This window comes from Schistocerca nitens, chromosome 4 (genome assembly GCF_023898315.1).
Source record: "Schistocerca nitens isolate TAMUIC-IGC-003100 chromosome 4, iqSchNite1.1, whole genome shotgun sequence".
Classification (NCBI taxonomy): domain Eukaryota; kingdom Metazoa; phylum Arthropoda; class Insecta; order Orthoptera; family Acrididae; genus Schistocerca; species Schistocerca nitens.
The window spans coordinates 969901087-969928532 of record NC_064617.1 but is presented as its reverse complement, the minus strand read 5'-3'; the positions used below and the strand labels follow the sequence as shown (position 1 = coordinate 969928532).

The 27446-nt window shown below is 47.1% G+C and overlaps 1 protein-coding gene and 1 non-coding gene across 5 annotated transcripts in view; both read left to right on the top strand.

Moving 5' to 3' along the window:
* Positions 1 to 27446, top strand: part of LOC126253660 (proton channel OtopLc-like) — an 856134-nt gene that overhangs the window by 172439 nt on the left and 656249 nt on the right. The gene's annotated exons all lie outside the window — the stretch shown is intronic.
* On the top strand, positions 15459 to 15533 carry Trnat-ugu (transfer RNA threonine (anticodon UGU)). The gene has a single exon. It is a non-coding gene; the product is annotated as a tRNA-Thr (tRNA).

The window sequence follows — 27446 nt, the reverse complement described above, 5'->3', positions numbered from 1 at the left end:
GCATGGAATCGTAGAGTAGCATCACGTTACGCGGTCTCCTGGTCTTTGTTCTGTAATTGAGTCTGCAAGAAGCCTCCGTTGTTGATAGTAAATGTCAGCCGTGATTGTTAAACCTCGGTGAAAGCGGTATATTAATAATTTTACGGTATATTCATAATTTTTACTTATAGACCGTCTGACAGCAACTGAATAAAACACAATTTTAGTGCCATACGCGTTTCGCCTTTATTTTCTGCAAGGCATCATCAGTGGCCTGGAATATGTAAATATGTTAGCTATTTAATTTACATTTTTGTCATTGTGCCTATAGGTTATAAACAGTTCTGGTGGTTGGTATTTTCTGTTAAGTAGTAATGTTTTGAACTGTACTTACACGCTGCGTGGACAATTTCTTGCATATTACGCTCCTGTTGCATTTTTGATGTTCTTCTTCTTCTTATGAACGCAAATTTGCGGTTTTTTCTCCACATTCCACAGCACTATGCACTGAACGCTTGTTTTAAAGCAATGTTTTGGTTTCTGTTGCAGACTGTCAAATGGTGTTGCCAAAGATCGAATGTTATTGCCAAACTTATGAGTGTAAGTATTGAAGTATCTGTGGTCTGTTCGTGTATGCATTTGTGTGTGTGTGTGTGTGTGTGTGTGTGTGTGTGTGTGTGTGTGTGTGTGTGTGTGTGTGTGTGTGTCCCGATGCTGTGGGGAAGAGTATTTTTTTTTTGTTTTATGTTATTAATTTCCTTTATTAATGAACAAACACACATCAGCACAGGCTCCCTACTACACTTAGTAAAGGAAATGATAACATAAAACAAAAAAAAAAACAAAAGTAATACTCTTCCCCACACCTGGAGACACACATACACACACACACACACACACACACACACACACACACACACATGCAAACACGAACAGACCACAGATACTTCAATAGTTACACTCATAAGTTTGGCAATAACATTCGATCTTTGGCAAAAACATTTGACAGTCGGCAACAGAAAGCAAAACATTGCTTTAAAACAAGCGTTCAGTGCATAGTGTTGTGGAATGGGGAAAAAACCGCAAATTGGCATTCATAAGAAGAAGAACAACACCAAAAATGCAACAGGAGCGTAATATGTAGGAAATTGTCCACGCAACCTGTAAGTACAGTTCAAAACATTACTACTTAATAGGAAATACCAACCACCAGAACTGTTTATAACCTATAGGCACAATGACAAAAATGTAAATTAAATAGCTAACATATGTACATATTCCAGGCCACTGATGATGCCTTGCAGAAAATAAAGGCGAAACGCGTATGGCACTAAAATTGTGTTTTATTCAGTTGCTGTCAGACGGTCCATAAGTAAAAATTATCAATATACCGTAATATTACACGCAACTGAGGAAGACAGGACTATAAAAGTTGAAGATCTCGGTGAAAGCATTCGCAGCACAGCACACCATCGCTGTTACACCAGATGCGTAACATTCTCTTTTGTGGATGCGAGCAGGTCTTTGTACGCGGTAGTTGCTGCTTTGTTTGGGCTTAACCGTTCCTTTGTTCTCATTATGTTAGCCTAAAGACATCAATTCTCGTCACCAGTAACGATACGGGATAGAAATTGTCGGTCTTGATCACGAGGCAGTTGCTGACGAGCAAGGAGAGGTACACAAATGGCCACCCCCCTGATTTCTGTGATTTTGGCTCAGAGCACGTGGTAATCGTACGCCCGAAGTTTGATCTTCCCCACTGCATACAAACGTCGCACGATGGTCCAGTTATCACAGTTCATCACATTTGCCACTTCTCGAGACACCGATGCGGATCATTGTGGATTAACGCGAATAACCGATCTTCATCATACTCTCTGAACGTGGGTAGTTACTAATGTCAAAACGATACTCCTCAAAACCAGACATTACTTTCCTTCGGTGCTCTGTCCAATGACTTTATCACCATACAAGGCGCAGATCTTTCTGGCTACTTCCGCTGCTATCACACCACTATTGAACTCAGACACAAGAATATGTCGGAATTTTTCCGGTTTCTCCACTTGTCACGCCATTTTCTAGCGTCCACAACTTCATTCACTATCTTCAGATGACACAATCACAATATACACTCCTGGAAATGGAAAAAAGAACACATTGACACCGGTGTGTCAGACCCACCATACTTGCTCCGGACACTGCGAGAGGGCTGTACAAGCAATGATCACACGCACGGCACAGCGGACACACCAGGAACCGCGGTGTTGGCCGTCGAATGGCGCTAGCTGCGCAGCATTTGTGCACCGCCGCCGTCAGTGTCAGCCAGTTTGCCGTGGCATACGGAGCTCCATCGCAGTCTTTAACACTGGTAGCATGCCGCGACAGCGTGGACGTGAACCGTATGTGCAGTTGACGGACTTTGAGCGAGGGCGTATAGTGGGCATGCGGGAGGCCGGGTGGACGTACCGCCGAATTGCTCAACACGTGGGCCGTGAGGTCTCCACAGTACATCGATGTTGTCGCCAGTGGTCGGCGGAAGGTGCACGTGCCCGTCGACCTGGGACCGGACCGCAGCGACGCACGGATGCACGCCAAGACCGTAGGATCCTACGCAGTGCCGTAGGGGACCGCACCGCCACTTCCCAGCAAATTAGGGACACTGTTGCTCCTGGGGTATCGGCGAGGACCATTCGCAACCGTCTCCATGAAGCTGGGCTACGGTCCCGCACACCGTTAGGCCGTCTTCCGCTCACGCCCCAACATCGTGCAGCCCGCCTCCAGTGGTGTCGCGACAGGCGTGAATGGAGGGACGAATGGAGACGTGTCGTCTTCAGCGATGAGAGTCGCTTCTGCCTTGGTGCCAATGATGGTCGTATGCGTGTTTGGCGCCGTGCAGGTGAGCGCCACAATCAGGACTGCATACGACCGAGGCACACAGGGCCAACACCCGGCATCATGGTGTGGGGAGCGATCTCCTACGCTGGCCGTACTCCACTGGTGATCGTCGAGGGGACACTGAATAGTGCACGGTACATCCAAACCGTCATCGAACCCATCGTTCTACCATTCCTAGACCGGCAAGGGAACTTGCTGTTCCAACAGGACAATGCACGTCCGCATGTATCCCGTGCCACCCAACGTGCTCTAGAAGGTGCAAGTCAACTACCCTGGCCAGCAAGATCTCCGGATCTGTCCCCCATTGAGCATGTTTGGGACTGGATGAAGCGTCGTCTCACGCGGTCTGCACGTCCAGCACGAACGCTGGTCCAACTGAGGCGCCAGGTGGAAATGGCATGGCAAGCCGTTCCACAGAACTACATCCAGCATCTCTACGATCGTCTCCATGCGAGAATAGCAGCCTGCATTGCTGCGAAAGGTGGATATACACTGTACTAGTGCCGACATTGTGCATGCTCTGTTGCCTGTGTCTATGTGCCTGTGGTTCTGTCAGTGTGATCATGTGATGTATCTGACCCCAGGAATGTGTCAATAAAGTTTCCCCTTCCTGGGACAATGAATTCACGGTGTTCTTATTTCAATTTCCAGGAGTGTATAAACTCAGATAGCAGCGGTGAACTAGCAATAAAAAATGACACTCGATAAATCCATATCAATCGGGTTACCAATACGCAAATCAAAAGCGCTACGAACTTACAAACCAAATTAATACATCTACATTTACATGCTTACTCTGCAATTGGCACGTAAGTGCCTGGTAGAGGGTTCATCGAACAACCTTCAAGCTATTTCTTTCCATTCCGCGCTCGAACAGCGCGTGGGGAAAACAGCACTTCAATCTTTCTGTACGAACTCTGATACATCTTATTTTTTCGTGATCATCAATTCTACCTATGTAGCTGTGCGCCAACAGGATATTTTTACAGCAAGACGAAAAACTTCGTGATTGAAATTCCTCGAGGAGATCGTGTCGCAATGAAAAACCCTTTTGTTTTAAAGATTGTGACCCCAACTCGTACACTACGGACCATTAAAATTGCTACACCACGAAGATGACGTGCTACAGACGCGAAATTTAACCGACAGGGAGAAGATGCTGTGATATGCAAATGAAAAGCTTTCCAGAGCATTCACACAAGGTTGGCACCGGTGGCGACACCTACAACGTGCTGACATGAGGAAAGTTTCCAAACGATTTCTCATACACAAATAGCAGTTGCCCGGCGTCGCCTGGTGAAACGTTGTTGTGATGCCTCGTGTAAGGAGGAGAAATGCGTACCATCACGTTTCTGACTTTGATAAAGGTCGGATTGTAGCCTATCGCGATTGCGGTTTATCGTATCGCGACACTGCTGCTCGCGTTGGTCGAGATCCAATGACTGGTTGAAGAATAAGGAATCGGTGGGTTCAGGAGGGTAATACGGAACGACGTGCTGGATCCAAACGGACTTGTATCACTAGCAGTCGAGATGACAGGCATCTTATCCGCATGGCTGCAACGGATCGTGCAGCCACGTCTCGATCCCTGTGTCAACAGATGGGGACGTTCGCAAGACAACAACCATCTGCACGAACAGTTCGACGACGTTTGCAGCAGCACGGACTATCAGCTCGGAGACCGTGGCTGCGGTTACCCTTGACGCTGCATCACAGACAGGAGCGCCTGCCACGGTGTACTCAACGACGAACCTCGGTGCACGAACGGCAAAATGTCATTTTTTCTGATGAATCCAGGTTCTGTTTAGAGCATCATGATGGTCGCATCCGTGTTTCGGGATATCGCAGTGAACACACATTGGAAGCGTGTATTCTTCATCGCCACACTGGCGTATCACCCGGCGTGATGGTATGGGGTGCCATTGGTTACACGTCTCGGTCACCTCTTGTTCGCATTGACGGCACTTTGCACAGTGGACGTTACATTTCAGATGTAGTACGACCCGTGGCTCTACCCTTCATTCGATCCCTGCGAAACCATACAGTTCAGCAGAATAATGCACGACCGCATGTTGCATGTCCTGTACGGGCCTTTCTGGATACAGAAAATGTTCGAATGCATCCCTGGCCAGCACATTCTCCAGATCTCTCACCAATCGAAAACGTCTGGTCAATGGCGGCCGAGCAACTGGCTCGTCACAATACGCCAGTCACTACTCTTGGTGAACTGTAGAATCGTGTTTGTAGCTGCATGGGCAGCTGTACCTGTACACGCCATTCAAGCTCTGTTTGACTCAATGCCCAGGCGTATCAGGGCCGTTATTACGGCCAGAGGTGGTTGTTCTGGGTACTGATTTCTCAGGATCTATGCACCCAAACTGCGTGGAAACGTAATCACATGTCAGTTCTAGTACAATATATTTGTCCAATGAATACCCGTTTATCATTTGCATTTCTTCTTGGTTAAGGAATTTTAATGGCCAGTAGTGTATATCATGTCCATGGCACTCTTGCTCCTATTTAGCGATAACACAAAACGAGCTGCCCTTCTCTGAAATTTTTCCAATCTCCTCCGTCAGTCCCATCTGATGCGGATCCCACACTGCACAGCAATACTCCAGAAGTGGGCGTACAAGCGAGGCGTAGGCAGTCTCTTTTAGAAGATCCGTTGCACTTTCTAAATGTTCTTCTAATAAATCATAGACCTTGGTTTCCTTTCCCCGAACATTCTGCAACATTACCTATCTTGCCGTTGCAATATCAGTTACTCGCAATTATTATTAAAAGGCAGTCCTATGTTGCAGAAAGCTCTTCATTGGCTCAGAGACGATGCGATTCACCCGGGTAGAGTATCATGACGTTATCTCGTGCAATGTGGGTCATTAGTCGCAGCAGTGCAGAGTAAGGTCACGCTCGAAATCTGTAAACATGGTTCGGGTGTAAATTGCTGATGGGCGAATCACGCTCACACAGTGTACGGTCCCAGGGCAAATTGCTGGCGGCCTATCCACTATATGAGCGCGGATTGGCCACCAACAATTTGCTCTGGGACCATGTTTACAGTCTTGGAGCTTGGCCTTAATCTGCACTGCTATGATTGATGACCCATATTGCATGTGATAACCTTATGGCGCCCTACCCCGGGCTAAAGGAGTCGTTTTTTAACCAATAAAGAGGTTTCTGCAATTTAGGACTATCTTATATTATTAATGACAACAGGAGGGTGCTGTACCATCACATCCCAATGGAATAAATTCTATTCGCAATTGCTATTCCTAAGTACACCACTTACCATTAAAATTGCTACGCCACGTAGACGACGTGCTACAGGCGCGAAATTTAACCGACAGGAAGAAGATGCTGTGATATGCAAATGATTAGCTTTCCAGAGCATTCAGACAAGGTTGGCGCCGGTGGCGACACCTACAACGTTCTGACACAAGGAAAGTTTCCAACCGACTTCTCATACACAACCAGTTGACCGGCGTTGCCTGATGAAATGTTGTTGTGATGCCTCGTGTAAGGAGGAGAAACGCGTACCATCACGTTTCCGACTTTGATAAAGGTCGGATTGTAGCCTATCGCGATTGCGGTTTATCGTATCGCGACATTGCTGCTCGCGTTGGTCGAGATCCAATGGCTGTTAGCAGAATATGGAAACGGTGGGTTCAGGAGGGTAATACGGAACGCCGTGATGGATCCCAACGGCCTCGTATCACTAGCAGTCGAGGTGACAGGCATCTTATCCGCGTGGCTGTAACGGATCGTGCAGCCACGTCTCGATCCCTGAGTCAACTGATGGGGACGTTTGCAACACAACCACCATCTGCACGAACAGTTCGACGACGTTTGCAGCAGCACGGACTATCAGCTCGGAGACCGTGGCTGCGGTTACCCTTGACGCTGCATCACAGACAGGAGCTCCTGCGATGGTGTACTCAACGACGAACCTGGGTGCACAAATGGGAAAACGTCATTTTATCGGATGAATCCAGGTTCAACCAGCGGTGATATACACGCTTTTGTGAGAGCCCTGTCAGGGACTACACACACTGCGCTTTAAAGTGCAGCGACAATGTACAATTAAGTAAGACACCAGTTAACTTCGCCCGCTACCTCGTCCTCCCCTATTCTCTTTGACGCATCTCTCACTACTGTAGAGGGGAAAGGTTAGGCACATCTTCCATCCTGGTCGTGGCTGCCCCGACCGCCAGCGTTTGTTGTGGAGCAGCATCACTGGATAACCCTGGCGGGGGCGAAGCGAGTGCGGTGCAAGTTCTCGGCTTACAGCGGCGATAACTCGGCCTTACGTAACGCGAGGGGGCTTCGGTGGTAGCAGCCAGCCACCGCGCTGGCTCTCCGCTCGTTCGCGCGTCATCGACCAACAGACGGAATAACAAAGCGGTGTTGAACACGCTTGTGCAACACCAGGCAGCAACTTACTACGCGGCAGCGAAGAAGCTGGTGTACTACGATTCTACCACCTTCGTTCCAACATAGTAAATACCACACTAATAACACACAAAGCTGCGTAAATACAGCACCACCATGAAACTTTCAAAAGATCAGTCCTCCAGGATTTGGGACAGGAAGCAAAGTTACACGGCTTCACCCTCAAATTCATCATGTCACCCGTACGGCATGCTAGGTAACACATTCAGGCATTCATACACGTCTTGCAGAAAATTAATCTTCGTTGATCCATTATGGACCGTGGGACAACGGCTGGCATTTATTTCTTGATGCAATAATTTACCAACAGCCGTATGTATTGTAGAAATTGATTTTATGAACTTCTTATGTGCTACCAGTTTCGGCATTACACTGATGCCATCTTCAGGCCCCACACGTCATAGTCGTAAAAACGCTATACACGGAAGGATCGAGTTATATGGCTCCTTCCGTGTATAGCGTTTTCACGACTATGACGTGTGGGGCCTGAAGATGTCATCAATGTAATGCCGAAACTGGTAGCACATAAGAAGTTCATAAAATCAATTTCTACAATACATACGGCTGTTGGTAAATTATTGCATCAAGAAAAAGAAAATTAACGTGATGTGAGTGCATGACAAAGAAAATACGAAAGTGAAAACAACAGAGGGCCAAATGGAATAGATTGCACAGTAGTCGTATTTGTGGAGCATGCTGACTGATTACTGGACGAGAGAAAAAGTAAAGAGATTAGAAATACCTATGGTAAAGTAAGCCATCCAACTCTAATTATGCACAAAATTGGGGTCGCAGTTATCGATTCCAAAGGTGTCCTTAAACACACACAGTAAGATGTATTGCGGAGTATAAATTTAGATATAAGTATGTTCCTCAGAATAGCTCTTTCCTTTTTTTCTGATTTCTCCTCAATTTCTACTGTTTTACAATTCTGTACCGAAAACCTTGGCAATCGCTTCGTGTACTGAACAACCCAGTTTCTATCCACACGACAAGTTCCAATCAATTATGACAGCGCCTTTCTCTGTATATTCGGACTGCTTTGCAGCCACTAATTCCTACTCCTCCACACAGTAAATGCGTGACAAGTCCCTGTAACTGACCTGCACTACCATGGACACGTCGCAGACGGCGGTTTGTTGCTTATTATGGTAGGATTTGATTGCTCTCGCAAAGTTTGGTCAACTTTCAATCGCATCAGAACCAACTGTGGGAGATGCGCCGACTCCTTACACAGATGGGGTAAACTTCCTTCGGCCGCTTGCGACTGTGGCGCTGAGAGACAGACGGTCAAACACATCGTGCAGGAATGCCCACTAAGGACATATGATGGTGACCCACAGGATTTCCTAATGGCGACCCAAGAGGCAATCGACTATATATTATCTAAGCTGGACGTTTGCTTGTGATTGCTCTTCTAATGGCGCTGAGCACTACGGGACATCTGAGTACATCAGTCCCCTAGAACTTAGAACTACTTAAACCTAACTAACCTAAGGACATCACACACATCCATGCCCGAGGCAGGATTCGAACCTGCGACCGTAGCGGTCACGCGGTTCCAGACTGAAGCGCCTAAAACCGCACGGCCACATCGGTCGGCCGATAGCTCTTCTGTGAGTGTAAATTTACAATTGGTGGTGTCCTTATATACAAACTGTTATTTATTGTTCTGTTTATACATATGTGATTTTTTTAAAATCGTGTTGTTTCTGTAATTTTTACTGTGATGTTATGAGCCATAGGCTAAATAAATAAATAAACATGGTAGAACCCAAGTGTTGATGGTGTAAGAAGTAGTCGTTCGTTGTAAAACACGATACATATTGCTCATCCCGCGGACTGATGCCGTTTCAGATACACGCTTCGGACTATTCAGTCCATGTCTCAAAATAGCTCAGTTCATGATGATTTACAACTGTCTGCATGACTTTGACAGAGCACTGAAAGACCTGAGTCGAAACAAGGCCCCGGGGTAGACAACATTCCCTTAGAACTACTGACAGCCTTGGGAGCGCCAGTCCTGACAAAACTCTACCATCTGGTGAGCAAGATGTATGAGACAGGTGAAATACCTTCAGACTTCAAGAAGAATGTAATAATTCCAATCCCAAAGAAAGCAGGTGTTGACAGATGTGAAAATTACCGAACTATCAGTTTAGTAAGTCACTGCTGCAAAATACTAAAGCGAATTCTTTACAGATGAATGGAAAAACTAGTGGAAGCCGACCTTGGGGAAGATTAGTTTGGATTCCTTAAAAATATTGGAACCCGTGAGGCAATACTGACCCTAAGACTTATCTTAGAAGCTAGATTAAGGAAAGGCAAACCTACGTTTCCAGCATTTGTAGACTTAGAGAAAGCTTTTGACAATGTTGACTGGACTAGAATACTCTCTTTCAAATTCTAAAGCTGGCAGGGGTAAAATACAGGGAGCGAAAGGCTATTTACAATTTAGAGAGAAACCAGATGGCAGTTATAAGAGTCGAGGTACATGAAAGGGAAGCAGTGGTTGGGAAGGGAGTGAGACAGGGTTGTAGCCTATCCTCAGTGTTATTCAATCTGTATATTGAGCAAGCAATAAAGGAAACAAAAGAAAAATTCGGAGTAGGTATTAATATCCATGGAGAAGAAATAAAAACTTAAAGGTTCGCGGAAGACATTGTAATTCTGTCAGAGACAGAAAAGGACCTGGAAGAGCAGCTGAAAGGAATGGACAGTGTCTTGAAAGGAGGATATAAGATGAACATCAGCAAAAGCAAACCGAGGATAACGGAATGTAGTCGAGTTAACACGGGTGACGCTGAGGGAATTAGATTAGGGAATGAGGCACTTAAAGTAGTAAAGGAGTTTTGCTATTTGGGGAGCAAAATAACTGATGATGGTCGAAGTAGAGAGGATATAAAATGTAGACTGGCAATGGCAAGCAAGGCGTTTCTGAAGAAGAGGAATTTGTTAAGATCGAGTATAGATTTCAGTGTCAGGAAGTCGTTTCTGAGAGTATTTGTATGGAGTATAGCCACGTATGGAAGTGAAACATGGACAATAAATAGTTTGGACAAGAAGAGGATAGAAGCTTTCGAAATGTGGTGCTACAGAAGAATGCTGAAGATTAGATGGGTAGATCACATGACTAATACGGAGGTATTGAATAGACTTGGGGAGAAGAGGAGTTTGCGGCACAACTTGACAAGAAGGAGGGACCGGTTGGTAGGACATGTTCTGAGGCATCAAGGGGTCACTAATTTAATATTGGAGGGCAGCGTGGAGGGTAAAAATAGTAGAGGGAGACCAAGAGATGAAAACACTAAGCAGATTCAGAAGGATGGAGGTTGCAGTAGGTACTGGGAGATGAAGAAGTTTGCACTGGATAGTGTAGCATGGAGAGCTGCATCAAACCAGTCTCACGAATGAAGACCACAACAACAACCGAAAACCTTGGCAATCGCTTCGTGTACTAAACGACCCAGTTTCTATGCATAGCGAAAACCTTGGCAATCGCTTCGTGTACTGAACGACCCAGTTTCTATCCATAGCGACAAGTTCCAATCAATCATGACAGCGCCTTCTGAGAGACTTTCCTCTGTATATTCGGACTGCTTTGCAGCCACTAATTCCTACCCCTCCACACAGTAAATGCGTGTCAACAAGTCCCTGTAACTGACCTGCACTACCATGGACACGTCGCAGAGGCGGTGTGTTGCTTATTATGGTAGCATACAAGAGTTGATCCGGCAAGCAGTAGTCGTTCGTTGCAAAACACGAGCAGCTTACTCACACACACACACACACACACACACACACACACACACACACACACACACACACACGCTGCACATACAGGGTGTTTCAAAAATGACCGGTATATTTGAAACGGCAATAAAAACTAAACGAGCAGCGATAGAAATACACCGTTTGTTGCAATATGCTTGGGACAACAGTACATTTTCAGGCGGACAAACTTTCGAAATTACAGTAGTTACAATTTTCAACAACAGATGGCGCTGCAAGTGATGTGAAAGATATAGAAGACAACGCAGTCTGTGGGTGCGCCATTCTGTACGTCGTCTTTCTGCTGTAAGCGTGTACTGTTCACAACGTGCAAGTGTGCTGTAGACAACATGGTTTATTCCTTAGAACAGAGGATTTTTCTGGTGTTGGAATTCCACCGCCTAGAACACAGTGTTGTTGCAACAAGACGAAGTTTTCAACGCAGGTTTAATGTAAGCAAAGGACCGAAAAGCGATACAATAAAGGATCTGTTTGAATAATTTCAACGGACCGGGAACGTGACGGATGAACGTGCTGGAAAGGTAGGGCGACCGCGTACGGCAACCACAGAGGGCACCGCGCAGCTAGTGCAGCAGGTGATCCAACAGCGGCCTCGGGTTTCCGTTCGCCGTGTTGCAGCTGCGGTCCAAATGACGCCAACGTCCACGTATCGTCTCATGCGCCAGAGTTTACACCTCTATCCATACAAAATTCAAACGCGGTAACCCCTCAGCGCCGCTACCATTGCTGCACGAGAGACATTCGCTAACGATATAGTGCACAGGATTGATGACGGCGATATGCATGTGGGCAGCATTTGGTTTACTGACGAAGCTTATTTTTACCCGGACGGCTTCGTCAATAAACAGAACTGGCGCATATGGGGAACCGAAAAGCCCCATGTTGCAGTCCCATCGTCCCTGCATCCTCAAAAAGTACTGGTCTGGGCCGCCATTTCTTCCAAAGGAATCATTGGCCCATTTTTCAGAACCGAAACGATTACTGCATCACGCTATCTGGACATTCTTCGTGAATTTGTGGCGGTACAAACTGCCTTAGACGACACTGCGAACACCTCGTGGTTTATGCAAGATGGTGCCCGGCCACATCGCACGGCCGACGTCTTTAATTTCCTGAATGAATATTTCGATGATCGTGTGATTGCTTTGGGCTATCCGAAACATACAGGAGGCGGCGTGGATTGGCCTCCCTATTCGCCAGACATGAACCCCTGTGACTTCTTTCTGTGGGGACACTTGAAAGACCAGGTGTACCACCAGAATCCAGAAACAATTGAACAGCTGAAGCAGTACATCTCATCTGCATGTGAAGCCATTCCGCCAGACACTTTGTCAAAGGTTTCGGGTAATTTCATTCAGAGACTACGCCATATTATTGCTACGCATGGTGGATATGTGGAAAACATCGTACTATAGAGTTTCCCAGACCGCAGCGCCATCTGTTGTTGAAAATTGTAACTACTGTAATTTCGAAAGTTTGTCTGCCTGAAAATGTACTGTTGTCCCAAGCATATTGCAACAAACGGTGTATTTCTATCGCTGCTCGTTTATTTTTTATTGCCGTTTCAAATATACCGGTCATTTTTGAAACACCCTGTACATATTGCTCATCCCGCGAGCTCATGCCGTTTCAGATACACGCTTCGGACTACTCAGTCCATGTCTCAAAATCGCTCAGTTCATGTTTTTCTACTGTCTACATAACTTTGAAATTAAAAGTGTGGGCAATACTTTATCCAAAGTTCCCTATTAAGTCTTATCAAGTTGATGGAAATGTTTTGATCGTACGGCAGCGCCCCTGCTGTTGCCACATATTGTGAGATGGCAGCTGGCGCCCACCGCCTTCGCGTTTCCTTGTTAAGAGCCCGTATCTGCACTGCTTGCGATGAGGCGCATAGCAACCCGTTGGATCAGTGCTCTAAATAAGTTCTGTATCATCGGTATTTCTGGAGACGTAACACACACACACCCTTACGTCACGGTGCAGAAAGAGTCTGTGGAAAACTGCGCGATACTGCGAATGCTTTAAAAATGGCGGATGTTTTGAAAATGATCGATCTCCCTCCCTGTTGGCTTTTGCTCGCTTGGTGCACTCATGTATCAGCCTTACTAATCTGAAACTAATGACCTTTTGTAAATCACCCGTTCCTGCAAAAGAGACTCACGCGCCCACCCATGAAGCAGAATTGCGCGGCATCGCGTCATTTCTTAAAGCACAGGTCGGGGTAACGAGTCGGCTCCAAATTTAAAACTGGTCTGTTCATGTATTTACGGTCCCTTATTCACGCGAGGTAGCACTCAGTTGCGACGCTAGACCCTGTTAGTCTGCGTGGGAAGTTCAGGTCTCATTTCTTTTTACATGACGCTTTGCGGTTACGCAATGAAGGCTTAGTGAACGCAGTAAAATTATCTTACTTGCGTTTTATGTTTATCATGATGCTAGATAGGAGAGTTTCTCCCTCTCTCTCTCACTCGCTCGCTCGAAGTTATTAAGTGTAATCAGAGAAAGAAAGAAACCTGTCGTCTTGTTCACGATACGGATAAATGATGCGGTGAACAACTTTGCAAACTCCATTTAGCTCCTTGCTAATGGTGCTGTTCTATAAAGGAAACCACTACTGCTATAAAATTGTTGTGAAATCCAGGAGGATCTAGAGGAGATAAATGCCTGATGCGCAGAATGGCACTTGACTCTCAGCATAAATTAATGTGAAATGAATTAAATGAAATGACTGGCTCGATAGAGACGTTGTCAGTGTAGATGCAGTAACATAAAATAATCAGTGCTAATCATTCAGATATGTTGAAATTGCAGTCCAATAAGCATTCGGTAACAATTGAAAGTGTGTGCCATTTTTTTCTTATAAGTACTTCTGTTTAACTGCTATCCATATGTACACTCAGTTCTTAGCTATTGCATTCTTTTTTGGGGAAAAAATGCGCAAAATATGAACACAGTTTCCAAACTCCCGAGCTCATTGTAAAGATCTGTTCAAAACACTGGGGATTTTGACTGCTCCCTGTGAATACAATTACCAGTCAGTTGTACACATCAAAAATAACATTGGTAATTACTGCACGAACATTTCTGTCCATGAACATGGAACGAGAGCTAGACTCAACTTACATTTGCCAAGAAAAAAGAAACATGAAACTCAAAACAGAATTTTCTACCAACGGATAAAACTGTACAATAAATTACCAAAAGAGATAAAAGAAATTGCAAAAATATACTTATTTAAAAAGGCAGCTAAAAAGTAGCTGTTATGCAATGCATTTTATATATTGAAGGATGACTTAGATAAAACAGAGTAAGGGTTTGGTAAAAAATATTTATACAAATAAATAATAATAATGATTATAAATAACGATTTTAAATTGGTCTGCCGGCCGCGGTGGTCTAGCGGTTCTAGGCGCTCAGTCCGGAACCGCGCGACTGCTACGGTCGCAGGTTCGAATCCTGCCTCGGGCATGGATGTGTGTGATGTCCTTAGGTTAGTTAGGTTTAAGTAGTTCTAAGTTCTAGGGGACTGATGACCACAGATGTTAAGTCCCATAGTGCTCAGAGCCATTTAAATTGGTCTAAACTTGTAAATACTTTGACATGTCCTATAGCCTTGTAAAAAGAGATCTGCGGATAAATAAAGTTGCTACTACAAGTAATAACATTGTAACGCCTTTTTAAAATTACGGAGGAAATAAAGATATGTTTCTTGAAACTTAATTATGTCGCACAATTGTTTTGTATTCGTAGCGTTCATATTTTTGTCTTTCTTTTTCCGTAATTGTTCTTGGTTTCACACCATTCATCTTGGTTTGTATACACACTTTTGGCTTACAAATACTGATGCGTGTTATTTAATTTTTAAGATCATAAACATGAATATATATACTGGCAAAATTTCAGATAACCTCTGTGGTTGAAGTCTCGCAACCAACAGCATATGAGAATTTTTATTCGGTGCTAAAGACAAGCTCCAAATTAATGGCACAGAGTGGAGCACATAAAATCACAGGAAAAGCACTGCGGGAAAGTATACACCGGACAGTCAGGCAGAACTGTGGCTATTATATGAAGATGGTATCTCTTCTTTCGGACATGTCCGAAAGAACAGATACCATCTTCATATAGCTAAGGCTAACCGGCCATTGACCTTGTTCTGTGCTGGATGCACGCGCATTGCCCGAACTCTTACGGGACTCTGTAAGATTGTCTGCCGCAAGTAATGAGTGTAATGGGCAGGGGCACTACGATTATAGTGTGTGGACATTAACTTGGGAATGTGGGTCTCACGGGGAGCGTGCAAGGGACAAAATCCTTGCAGTCGCAGTATCCTCTGTGCCCTCGGTGGCTCAGATGGATAGAGCGACTGCCATGTAAGCAGGAGATCCCGGGTTCGAGTCCCGGTCGGGGCACACATTTTCACCTGTCCCCGTTAATGTATATCAACGCCTGTCGACAGCTTATGGTCTTGATTTAATTATCATTTCACTGTGACATTTACGTTACCTGAACACGAGAGAAGCTAGAGATTAAGAAACAGGGGTTCAACCTTTGCCGACCATCTAATAACAGAAAGCCACTGTATGATATAGAATGTGAAGTATTGCAGCCTGTAAAGACAAGCAGAAAGATGACATACTGGAAATCAACACAGAATGCCAACTTAGTATTAAACGATCAAACTCTTTCCTTCTCCGCCTTTTCTTAAATTAAGTTTTAGTTACAAGTAATCGATTGAGATCGTAAATTCTCAATTAATTTTCACCAGTTGTTAAATGTATCTTGGCCTAAAAGCTCTGTGTTTCCTTTTCTAGTGAACGTAATTGTTTCTGTGTGAAATAAAATGTTAAACTCTCCTATGTAAACAAGGTGCATATCATCATTTTTATATCTTCTTTGTAAATGGTACAAAATTCATTTATATCTATGACTGTTGAGAAAGTACTATTTGTAATCTCGAGTGGTGCCAGATTGCTTAAATACTTTTTGTTGAAACTTGAAATTTTTTCATTGTACTGTTTAATTTACTAGAAAATTTTTAACTGTAGGCTTCTCCTCAAACCGTACTGTGAGAACAACCCTTCGCCAAGAACACTGGCCAGCTCTCGCTCTTTTGAACGACGGAGTTTCATTCCAAAGCGATAAATTACAATCAGGATGACGGCTCCTTAGAAACTATTCTATACAGCTTCGTTAGGTTATGTCAGCAAGCCCTTTAATGAGTAATAGTCCGTTTTGGTATACAAACCATCTGTTGTAAGCATTTAAATAATACATTGCTAATGTACGCTTTAACGGCAGATATTTGCGTCCTTGGCGATTGTATGTCATCGGCATTAGGCCAGGACCCAAGCAAGTTCATCTGCCTAACGTTTCGTCTTCCAGTGTTGGACACATCATCAGAGGCTAGAAAGACTAAAGTTGCAGTTTGAAGCTTCAGCAAGCTGAATTGTTTATACGTATCCTCGCTACGGTAGCGTCGTGACGTCAGCACACGTGCATAAGATCGCGGAGTTGGGGCAACGAGTGTTAACGGAGCTTGCAGTTCGCCTTATTTAGCACTTCGATGCGCAACTTGTCTAATTTCAATCTTCGTCCTTTTCTGTTAAGGTTGTCATCGTGCTTGTGATTTTCTACGGCCTCTCTGTACGTCCTAATAAACTAATGACTGTATCCAGATAAAACCGTTATCGTAGAAACGAATTTCGTGGTTGCCTGGTCCCAGTGCATTATCTGCTATTGCCGAATTATCTCTCTTTCCCAGACAACCATTGCTCTTGTGTCCCTCAAGCCGGGTGTGCTTTTTGTTGTAGTTACTATGTGTACGTGATCGCATGTGTAAGCGATTTCACGTACTAACATGCGGCAGGCGTAGGTTCTTTTCAGTGTTCAAATATCCGTGCGCCCTTCTTGTTAATTTAAAAATATTATCAAGGATAATGTAAAATTTCTTTGCCGCGTCATATACATCAGAACACACAATTAACACAAACATTTCACAAACATAAGTTTCATATACAAATTAGAAAAGAGCAGCAGCCAACGTATTTAACTTCTTTTAGAACCGTTATCTTACTAGCCGGACTACACTCCTGGAAATGGAAAAAAGAACACATTGACACCGGTGTGTCAGACCCACCATACTTGCTCCGGACACTGCGAGGGGGCTGTACAAGCAATGATCACACGCACGGCACAGCGGACACACCAGGAACCGCGGTGTTGGCCGTCGAATGGCGCTAGCTGCGCAGCATTTGTGCACCGCCGCCGTCAGTGTCAGCCAGTTTGCCGTGGCATACGGAGCTCCATCGCAGTCTTTAACACTGGTAGCATGCCGCGACAGCGTGGACGTGAACCGTATGTGCAGTTGACGGACTTTGAGCGAGGGCGTATAGTGGGCATGCGGGAGGCCGGGTGGACGTACCACCGAATTGCTCAACACGTGGGGCGTGAGGTCTCCACAGTACATCGATGTTGTCGCCAGTGGTCGGCGGAAGGTGCACGTGCCCGTCGACCTGGGACCGCACCGCAGCGACGCACGGATGCACGCCAAGACCGTAGGATCCTACGCAGTGCCGTAAGGGACCGCACCGCCACTTCCCAGCAAATTAGGGACACTGTTGCTCCTGGGGTATCGGCGAGGACCATTCGCAACCGTCTCCATGAAGCTGGGCTACGGTCCCGCACACCGTTAGGCCGTCTTCCGCTCACGCCCCAACATCGTGCAGCCCGCCTCCAGTGGTGTCGCGACAGGCGTGAATGGAGGGGCGAATGGAGACTTGTCGTCTTCAGCGATGAGAGTCGCTTCTGCCTTGGTGCCAATGATGGTCGTATGCGTGTTTGGCGCCGTGCAGGTGAGCGCCACAATCAGGACTGCATACGACCGAGGCACACAGGGCCAACACCCCGGCATCATGGTGTGGGGAGCGATCTCCTACACTGGCCGTACACCACTGGTGATCGTCGAGGGGACACTGAATAGTGCACGGTACATCCAAACCGTCATCGAACCCATCGTTCTACCATTCCTAGACCGGCAAGGGAACTTGCTGTTCCAACAGGACAATGCACGTCCGCATGTATCCCGTGCCACCCAACGTGCTCTAGAAGGTGTAAGTCAACTACCCTGGCCAGCAAGATCTCCGGATCTGTCCCCCATTGAGCATGTTTGGGACTGGATGAAGCGTCGTCTCACGCGGTCTGCGCGTCCAGCACGAACGCTGGTCCAACTGAGGCGCCAGGTGGAAATGGCATGGCAAGCCGTTGCACAGGACTACATCCAGCATCTCTACGATCGTCTCCATGGGAGAATAGCAGCCTGCATTGCTGCGAAAGGTGGATATACACTGTACTAGTGCCGACATTGTGCATGCTCTGTTGCCTGTGTCTATGTGCCTGTGGTTCTGTCAGTGTGATCATGTGATGTATCTGACCCCAGGAATGTGTCAGTAAAGTTTCCCCTTCCTGGGACAATGAATTCACGGTGTTCTTATTTCAATTTCCAGGAGTGTATATGCGAACTTTAAGCGCTATATTTTGCACATCACACTACCCTGTTTGTGGGAAGGTAGATCAATCAACGGGAAGATGTTCTTGAACGCGGCATCCACTCGCATCAGTAGGACGTTCTTGAAGATTTTGATTTTTCTTGTGTTTTCCGGTCTTACTTTCTTCCCACAAGTAATGAGACACTCGATGATGACCAGGACTCGGACGTGGAAATTTTGCAATTTGCAAACAATAGCCTTAACCACTAGACTAACTGAGCACGCTTCCAAGCCTGGCCCAAACGTTTCGCTGACGTTTCCCACTATTACGTCAGAACACTACATCCAGAGGTAGATTATGACAGCATTTTAAATTTTTAAATTCTGTCAATATTATGTGAAATACTGAAAATCAAATATTTGTTCCCCCTGGAAAGTATTAGATAGGCAACATGCAACTCACGTTTGTGAACTTCTCAGCCATTTAGTAACACAGACAGATCGAATAACAATTTGTTACTACCCACTACCCTGGCTAAATGCTTCATGCCAAAGGCTAGTTAAAAACTTAATAATAATAATAATAATTTACTCTTGACGCTACCAGTTTCCTTAAGCTTACAAATGGTTGACTGACAATTCGTACAGTGAACAGTTTTTTCAATATGTGTGTTAAAAAATTAATAAGTACATAACTAAATCAAAAGTCCAATAGTCGAATGTAGCTGTATTATTTCAAATTATATATATAATTAAATATTATATATAATGAAATATTATTTCAAATAAATTATAGATGCACACAACCGGTTTGGCATCTCCTGGTGTGTTTACTGTAAATGCTAAGTCATATTGGGGACTAGTTACAGGATGCTGCAGAATAGCTGTTGGCATGGCTAGGCAAAGTTCTAAGCCCTCCTCAATTCATAAAAAAAAGCCACCAATTGATAAAAAATCCTCATCTACGATGAGTGTCATATCTGTGTTAAGACCACAAACTGCCATCATTTTACTGATCAAAATACGTTCCAGTCGGCCTGTGTCAAGCAACAGCCTTCTGAAGCTTACCGTAAGTTATCGTCTCTTTTTCAGCGAATTTAACGCAAAAAGAAATGGCATACCTTTGCGCAATATTATGCGGTTCCATTTCCGTGACGTGAGACACAAACACGTGTTAACTTATTACAATCCCCCCTGCGGGTCCGGGGTACGAATAGGCCCGAGGTATTCCTGCCTGTCGTAAGAGGCGACTAAAAGGAGTCCCTCCCCCTCAAGGGGGTAGTTAGCGCCTGCGTCCGGAGACGGACGGTTCCACGACCTCTATTTGCGGTCATTTTGCTTTTTCACTTCTCGTTTCTTCCTTCCTTTGGTTGGTTCCTTTCTTTGCTCTTCTCCACCTCCCTGTCTTCCTTACTCTTTCCCCTGCATAATCTCCTTGCCTTCTCATTGCCTTCTTCTCATTGCCTTCTTCTCATTGCCTTCTTCTCATTGCCTTCTTCTCCTTGCCTTCTTCTCCTTGCCTTCTTCTCCTTGCCTTCTTCTCCTTGCCTTCTTCTCCTTGCCTTCTTCTCCTTGCCTTCTTCTCCTTGCCTTCTTCTCCTTGCCTTCTTCTCATTGCCTTCTTCTCATTGCCTTCTTCTCCTTGCCTTCTCATTGCCTTCTTCTCCTTGCCATCTCTGGTCTCCGCCTCGGCGTTTGAGACACTATCCTCTCTCTCTCTCTCTCTCTCTCTCCCTCTCTCTCTCTCTCTCCCTCTCTCTCTCTCTCTCTCTCTCTCTCTCCTTTTTCCTCTTCTTCCTTCCTCCCTGTGCGCGCCTGAAGGCCGACCCACGCGTTCGCACGCGTAGCCGGTGACGGGGTAACGCGTAATTCCCCGCCCTGGGTAGACATGTAAGGCACGCGCGTACCCCCTGGTAAAGGCCAGGCCCGGGGAGGGGTGATTGGCTGAGCTGATACCTTCTGACCATGCCGATTGGTCCCTCCGTCTGTTTCTCGGGAGGTGTGACCTGAGGTGTAAACATTCACCTAAGGCGGGAGTGCCCTCTGAGAGGGTCCCCACAAGGAAGGAGCGCGCCATCGGAGACGCTGGCAATCATGGGGGATTCCTCCGCAATGGATTTCACTCCATCTCTCTCGACTTCTGCCCAAAAACGGAAACGTGACCAGCTACCAGTGACAAAAGTACTACCGCCTGCCCCACAGTTCCTCGTCGTTTCTCGATCTGAGGACGGAAAGGATTTTTCCTCTGTCAACCCTTTCGTTATCCAGAAGGGCGTCGATGCCATAGCCGGATCTGTCAAATCCTGTACCAGGTTGCGTAACGGTACCTTATTACTCGAAACTGAGAGCGCCTTTCAGGCACAAAAACTGCTTCGGGCCACACTCCTGTACACATTCCCTGTCCGGGTGGAGGCTCACCGAACTTTGAATTCGTCTCGTGGTGTGGTCTATACTAGATCCCTCGACGGTTTGACTGACGAGGAGGTTCAATCTTTCCTCGCTGAGCAGGGCGTGACGGCTGTCCATAGGGTCATGAAAAAGGTCAACAATGACCTTGTACCGACCCGGACACTTTTCTTGACCTTTGACAGTGTTAAGCTGCCATCGCGCATCAAGGCGGGCTACGAGGTTATTTCTGTTCGCCCCTATGTCCCGACACCTACGCGCTGCTACCAGTCTCAGCGTTTCAATCACACTCGCCAATCTTGTTCCAATGCGGCTAAATGTGTCACTTGTGGCAGGGATGCCCATGAGGGTGGCTGTCCACCTCCGTCTCCTCGTTGTGTGAACTGTCAGGGTGACCATGCCGCATCCTCCCGCGACTGTCCTGTCTATAAGGAAGAACGCTGTATCCAAGAAATTCGGGTCAAAGAGAAAGTGTCCACCTCGGCTGCTCGCAAGCTATTGGCTAGTAGGAAGACCACGCTGCTCCCAGCGGGGAAATACAGTACTGTCCTCGCCTCTCCTCGGACTACCAGGGAGGTGGCAACCCAGACATGCGATCTGACCTTCAGCACCACGGTCGTCCGTTCGGCCAGTGCTAAGATCGCGCGGTCGACGTCTCCTCTTCGTCCCATCACCCCACAGACACCAGCCCCTTCATCAGCTTCTGCTAAGACGAAGACCCAGAAGTCAGATGCACGGGCCTTCAAGAAGGAACCGTCCCGTGCAGACTTCCTACGTACCTCGACCTCCCAGCCTTCGTCCGGTACTTCCACCAAACGACCTTCCAAGAAGGCTAATAGGAAGCACAGTTCTCCTTCTCCGCCACGGCGCCTTTCTTCTCCTGCGCCACCCAGCGGTTGCCGCCCCAGGCCGTCATCAGTTTCGCCTGGCCGCACCGCTGGTAGCCGAACATCTGGCCGTTCACCGGCGGAGGAAGCTCCCCCTCCCGGCCATCTTCCCAAGATGGCCGATGAACCTATAGACCCAATGGACGATGACTGTCCGCCTACTGATAGCGGCGGCAGTGCTCGCTCGAAGCCAGGCCCTCAGCGGCCTTCGAGGTGACCCCTTCTTTCATCTTCCCTATTTTTTTTTTCTTACGATGGCACTTATTCACTGGAATATTCGCAGCATTCGCTCCAACCGAGAGGACTTGAAGTTGCTGCTTCGCTTGCACCGTCCACTCGTCGTAGCCCTCCAGGAAACGAAGCTACGCCCATGCGATCAAATTGCCTTGGCACACTACACCTCTGTGCGTTTTGACCTACCCCCTGTGGTAGGTATCCCAGCTCATGGAGGGGTTATGTTGCTGGTCCGGGATGATATTTACTACGATCCCATCACGTTGCACACCGGCCTGCAGGCAGTTGCCATCCGCATTACTCTCCCCTTTTTTACATTTTCCATTTGTACCGTTTACACTCCATGGTCGTCTGCCGTTACCAGGGCAGACATGATGCAACTTATTGCTCAGCTACCTGCACCATTTTCGTTAACTGGAGACTTCAATGCCCACCACCCCCTTTGGGGCTCTCCAGCATCCTGCCAGAGGGGCTCCCTGTTAGCAGACCTTTTCAACCAGCTCAATCTCGTCTGCCTCAATACTGGCGCCCCTACTTTTCTTTCGGACACATCTCACACCTCTTCCCATTTAGATCTCTCTATATGTACTCCCCAACTTGCACACCGGTTCGAGTGGTATGCACTATCTGATACATATTCGAGCGACCACTTCCCGTGTGTTATCCATCTCCTGCAGCATACCCCCTCTCCGTGCTCATCTAGTTGGAACATCTCCAAAGCAGACTGGGGGCTCTTCTCTTCCAGGGCGACCTTTCAGGATCAAACATTCCCAAGCTGCGATAGTCAGGTCGCACACCTCACGGAAGTCATTCTCACTGCTGCTGAATATTCCATCCCTCACCCTACTTCTTCTCCACGTCGCGTACCGGTCCCCTGGTGGACCGCAGCATGTAGAGACGCTTTACGTGCTCGTCGACGTGCTTTACGCGCCTTTAAACGCCACCCTACAGTGGCGAACTGTATCAATTATAAACTATTACGTGCACAGTGTCGTCGTATTATTAAAGAAAGCAAGAAAGCCAGCTGGGCTGCTTTCACAAGCACCTTCAACAGTTTTACTCCTTCTTCTGTTGTCTGGGGTAGCCTGCGCCGGCTATCTGGCACTAAGGTCCACTCACCAGTTTCTGGCTTGATGGTCGCGAATGACGTCCTTGTGGCCCCTGAGGCTGTCTCCAATGCCTTCGGCCGCTTTTTCGCAGAGGTTTCGAGCTCCGCTCATTACCACCCTGCCTTCCTCCCCCGCAAACAGCCAGAGGAGGCTAGGCCACCTAACTTCCGCTCCTCGAATCGTGAAAGTTATAATGCCCCATTCACCATGCGGGAACTCGAAAACGCACTTGGCCGATCACGGTCCTCCGCTCCAGGGCCTGATTCTATTCATATTCAGATGCTGAAGAACCTTTCTCCTGCGGGTAAAGGTTTTCTTCTTCGTACTTACAATCGCATCTGGATTGAGGGACATGTTCCCGCATGCTGGCGCGAGTCTATTGTTGTCCCGATTCCTAAGCCGGGGAAGGACAAGCACTTGCCTTCCAGTTATCGACCCATCTCGCTTACCAGCTGTGTCTGTAAAGTGATGGAGCGAATGGTTAACTCTCGATTGGTTTGGCTGCTCGAGTCTCGACGCCTCCTTACCAATGTACAATGTGGATTTCGTAGGCGCCGGTCTGCTGTTGACCATCTGGTTACCTTGTCGACCTTCATTATGAATAACTTCTTGCGGAAGCGCCCGACCGCGGCTGTGTTCTTTGATTTGGAGAAGGCTTACGACACCTGTTGGAGGGCGGGCATTCTCCGCACCATGCATACATGGGGCCTTCGCGGTCGCCTCCCTCTTTTTATTCGTTCCTTTTTAATGGATCGACAGTTCAGGGTACGTGTGGGCTCTGTCCTGTCAGACACCTTTCGCCAGGAGAATGGGGTGCCACAGGGCTCAGTTTTGAGCGTCGCTCTCTTCGCCATAGCGATCAATCCAATAATGGATTGCCTCCCAGCTGATGTATCAGGCTCCCTTTTCGTGGACGATTTTACCATCTATTGCAGCGCGCAGCGTACGTGTCTCCTGGAGCGCTGTCTTCAGCGTTCTCTTGACCGTCTTTACTCCTGGAGTGTCGCCAATGGCTTCCGTTCTTCTGCCGAGAAGACTGTCTGTATTAACTTCTGGCGCTACAAAGAGTTTCTCCCACCGTCTTTACGACTCGGTCCCGTTGCTCTCCCATTCGTGGAGACAACAAAATTTTTAGGTCTACATTTGACAGGAAACTTAGTTGGCTCCAGGCTCAGGTTCGCGTCCACCTTGACCTCTGCTCGCTCCCGAAGGAGGTTACCCCCGGTTCGGTCTACCACTCCCGTTTTGTCGCACTTCGTTCGAAGTTCATTAATATGACCTTCATTTATACAGATGGCTCTAAGACCAATGACGGGGTCGGGTGTTCTTTTATTGTCGGGGCTCAAAGTTTCCAATATCGGCTCCATGGCCATTGTTCGGTCTTCACAGCTGAGCTCTTTGCCCTCTACCAGGCTGTCCTTTACATCTGCCGCCACCGCCATTCTGCATATGTCATCTGCTCCGATTCCCTGAGCGCTATCCAGAGCCTCGGTGATCCGTACCCGGTTCACCCTTTCGTGCACCGGATCCCACGCTCTCTTCAGCAGCTGGAGGACGTCGGTTCTCCGGTTAGCTTTATGTGGGTTCCTGGCCATGTCGGTATCCCTGGGAACGAAGCTGCAGATGCCGCGGCCAAGGCTGCGGTCCTCCAGCCTCGGACAGCTTCTTGTTGTGTCCCTTCGTCAGATTGTAGCAGGGTAATTTGTCGGCGCATTGTCTCGCTGTGGCATGCCGATTGGGCTGCACTTCCAGACAACAAGCTTCGGGCCTTGAAAGCTCTACCCGTGGCTTGGACGTCCTCCTCACGCCCTTCTCGGCGGGAGGAGGTAGTTTTGGCCCGGTTGCGAATTGGCCACTGCCGGTTCAGCCATCGCCATCTGCTGACGGCTGCGCCGGCGCCGTTCTGCCCATGTGGGCAATTGCTGACGGTCCACCACATTTTAACGTCGTGTCCGAATTTTAACACCCTGCGTCTCGATATTGGCCTGCCATGTACTGTAGAAGCCATTTTAGCGGATGACCCACGAGAAGCTGCTCGCGTTCATCATTTTATCAATTTGACAACCCTCTCAAAGGACATTTGATTATGCTGTTTTCTTTTTTAATCCTATGCCTGTCAGTATGTCTTTCATCGTGTTTTCCGTTTCGTTGCTGTTTTAAACTTGTGACTCGCGGTGCATTCCTAAAGTAGTCTGGGCGCTAATGACCGTTGACGTTGTGCGCCCTAAAACCACAAAAAAAAAACCTTATTACAGCACAAGTGATGACTCAGCAGTTGCATCAATGTGCCGCTTGGACTATAAGCAGCTTATAAACCAAGGTCAAAGATAATGTACCAACGCAAGCCTGCAGGGTTGCCACATCTTGCAAAGAAAATAAGTCTCATTACTTTATTGTCGCACCTCATATATAAATACTATATCTTATTGTATGGGGAGTAGTTACAGAATGCCATAGAGTAACTATTGGGGTAGCTAGCCAAACTTCTAAGCCCTCCTCCATTGATAAAATACGATCATTCAAATGAGTAAAAAATCGTCATCTATGATGAATGTCATGTCTGTGTTAAAAAGCACAAACTGTCATCACTTTACTAATGAAAATATGTTCTCTTTGGCCGATGTCAAGCAACAGACAATGCCCCTCACGCGCTGTTATCCGGGGAAGTCCTGCGCTCAAAAGCCGACAAGACCATGCGTGTTTCTTACCAACATAACAGTCCTTATCTTCGGAGTTGCCCGCGTTAGTTTCCATCGCCTTCTCAGTACCCTGGTGGCAGCCACACCACGTGCTTCGACAATACACGGGACGCTCGTAGCATATATTGTCTACTGCTATGTTGGTGACACACACATGATCCTGTCGGCTTTTTGGGCCCAGGGCTTCCCTGCATAACAGCGCATGAGGGGCATTGTCTGTTGCTTGACATCGGCCAAAAAGAACACACACTACTGACCATTAAAACTGCTACAACACGAAGATGACGTGCTACAGACGCGAAGTTTAACCGACAGGAAGAAGATGCTGTGATATGCAAATGATTAGCTTTTTCAGAGCAGTCACATAAGGTTGGCGCCGGTGACTACACCTACAACCTGCTGACATGAGGAAAGTTTCCAACCGATTTCTCATACACAAACAGCAGTCGACCGGCTTTGCCTGGTGAAACGTTGTAGTGATGCCTCATGTCAGGAGAAGAAATGCGTACCATCACGTTTCCGACTTTGATAAAGGTCGGATTGTAGCCTATCGCGATTGCGGTTTATCGTATCGCGACATTGCTGCTCGCGTTGGTCGAGATCCAATGACTGTTGGCAGAATATGGAATCTGTGGGTTCAGGATCGTAATACGGAACGCCATGCTGGATCCCAACGGCCTCGTATCACTAGCAGTCGAGATGACAGGCTTCTTATCCGCATGGCTGTAACGGATCGTGCAGCCACGTCTCGATCCCTGAGTCAACAGATGGGGAAGTTTGCAAGACAACAACCATCTTCACGAACAGTTCGACGACGTTTGCAGCAGCATGGACTATCAGCTCGGAGACCACGGCTGCATTTACCCTTGACGCTGCATCACAGACAGGAGCGACTGCGATGGTGTACTCAACGACGAACCTGGATGCACGAATGGCAAAACGTCATTCTTTCGGATAAATCCAGGTTCTGTTTACAGCATCACGATGGTCGCATCCGTGTTTGGGGACATCGCGGTGAACGCACATTGGAAGCGTGTATTCGTCATCGCCATACTGGCGTATCACCCGGCGTGATGGTATGGGGTGCTATTGGTTACACGTCTCGGTCACATCTTGTTCGCACTGACGGCAGTTTGAACAGAGGACGTTACATTTCAGATGTGTTACGATCTGTGGCTCTACCTTTCATTCGATCCCTGCCAAACCCTACATTTCAGCAGGATAATGCACCACCGCATGTTGCAGGTCCTGTACGGGCCTTTCTGCATACAGAAAATGTTCGACTGCTGTCCTGGCCAGCACATCTCCAGATCTCTCACCAATTGAAAACGTCTGCTCAATGATGGCCGAGCAACTGGCTCGTCACAATACGCCAGTCACTACTCTTGATGAACTGTGGTATCGTGTTGAAGCTGCATGGGCAGCTGTACCTGTACACGCCATCCAAGCTCCGTTTTACTCAATGCCCAGGCGTATCAAGGCCATTATTACGGCCAGAGGTGG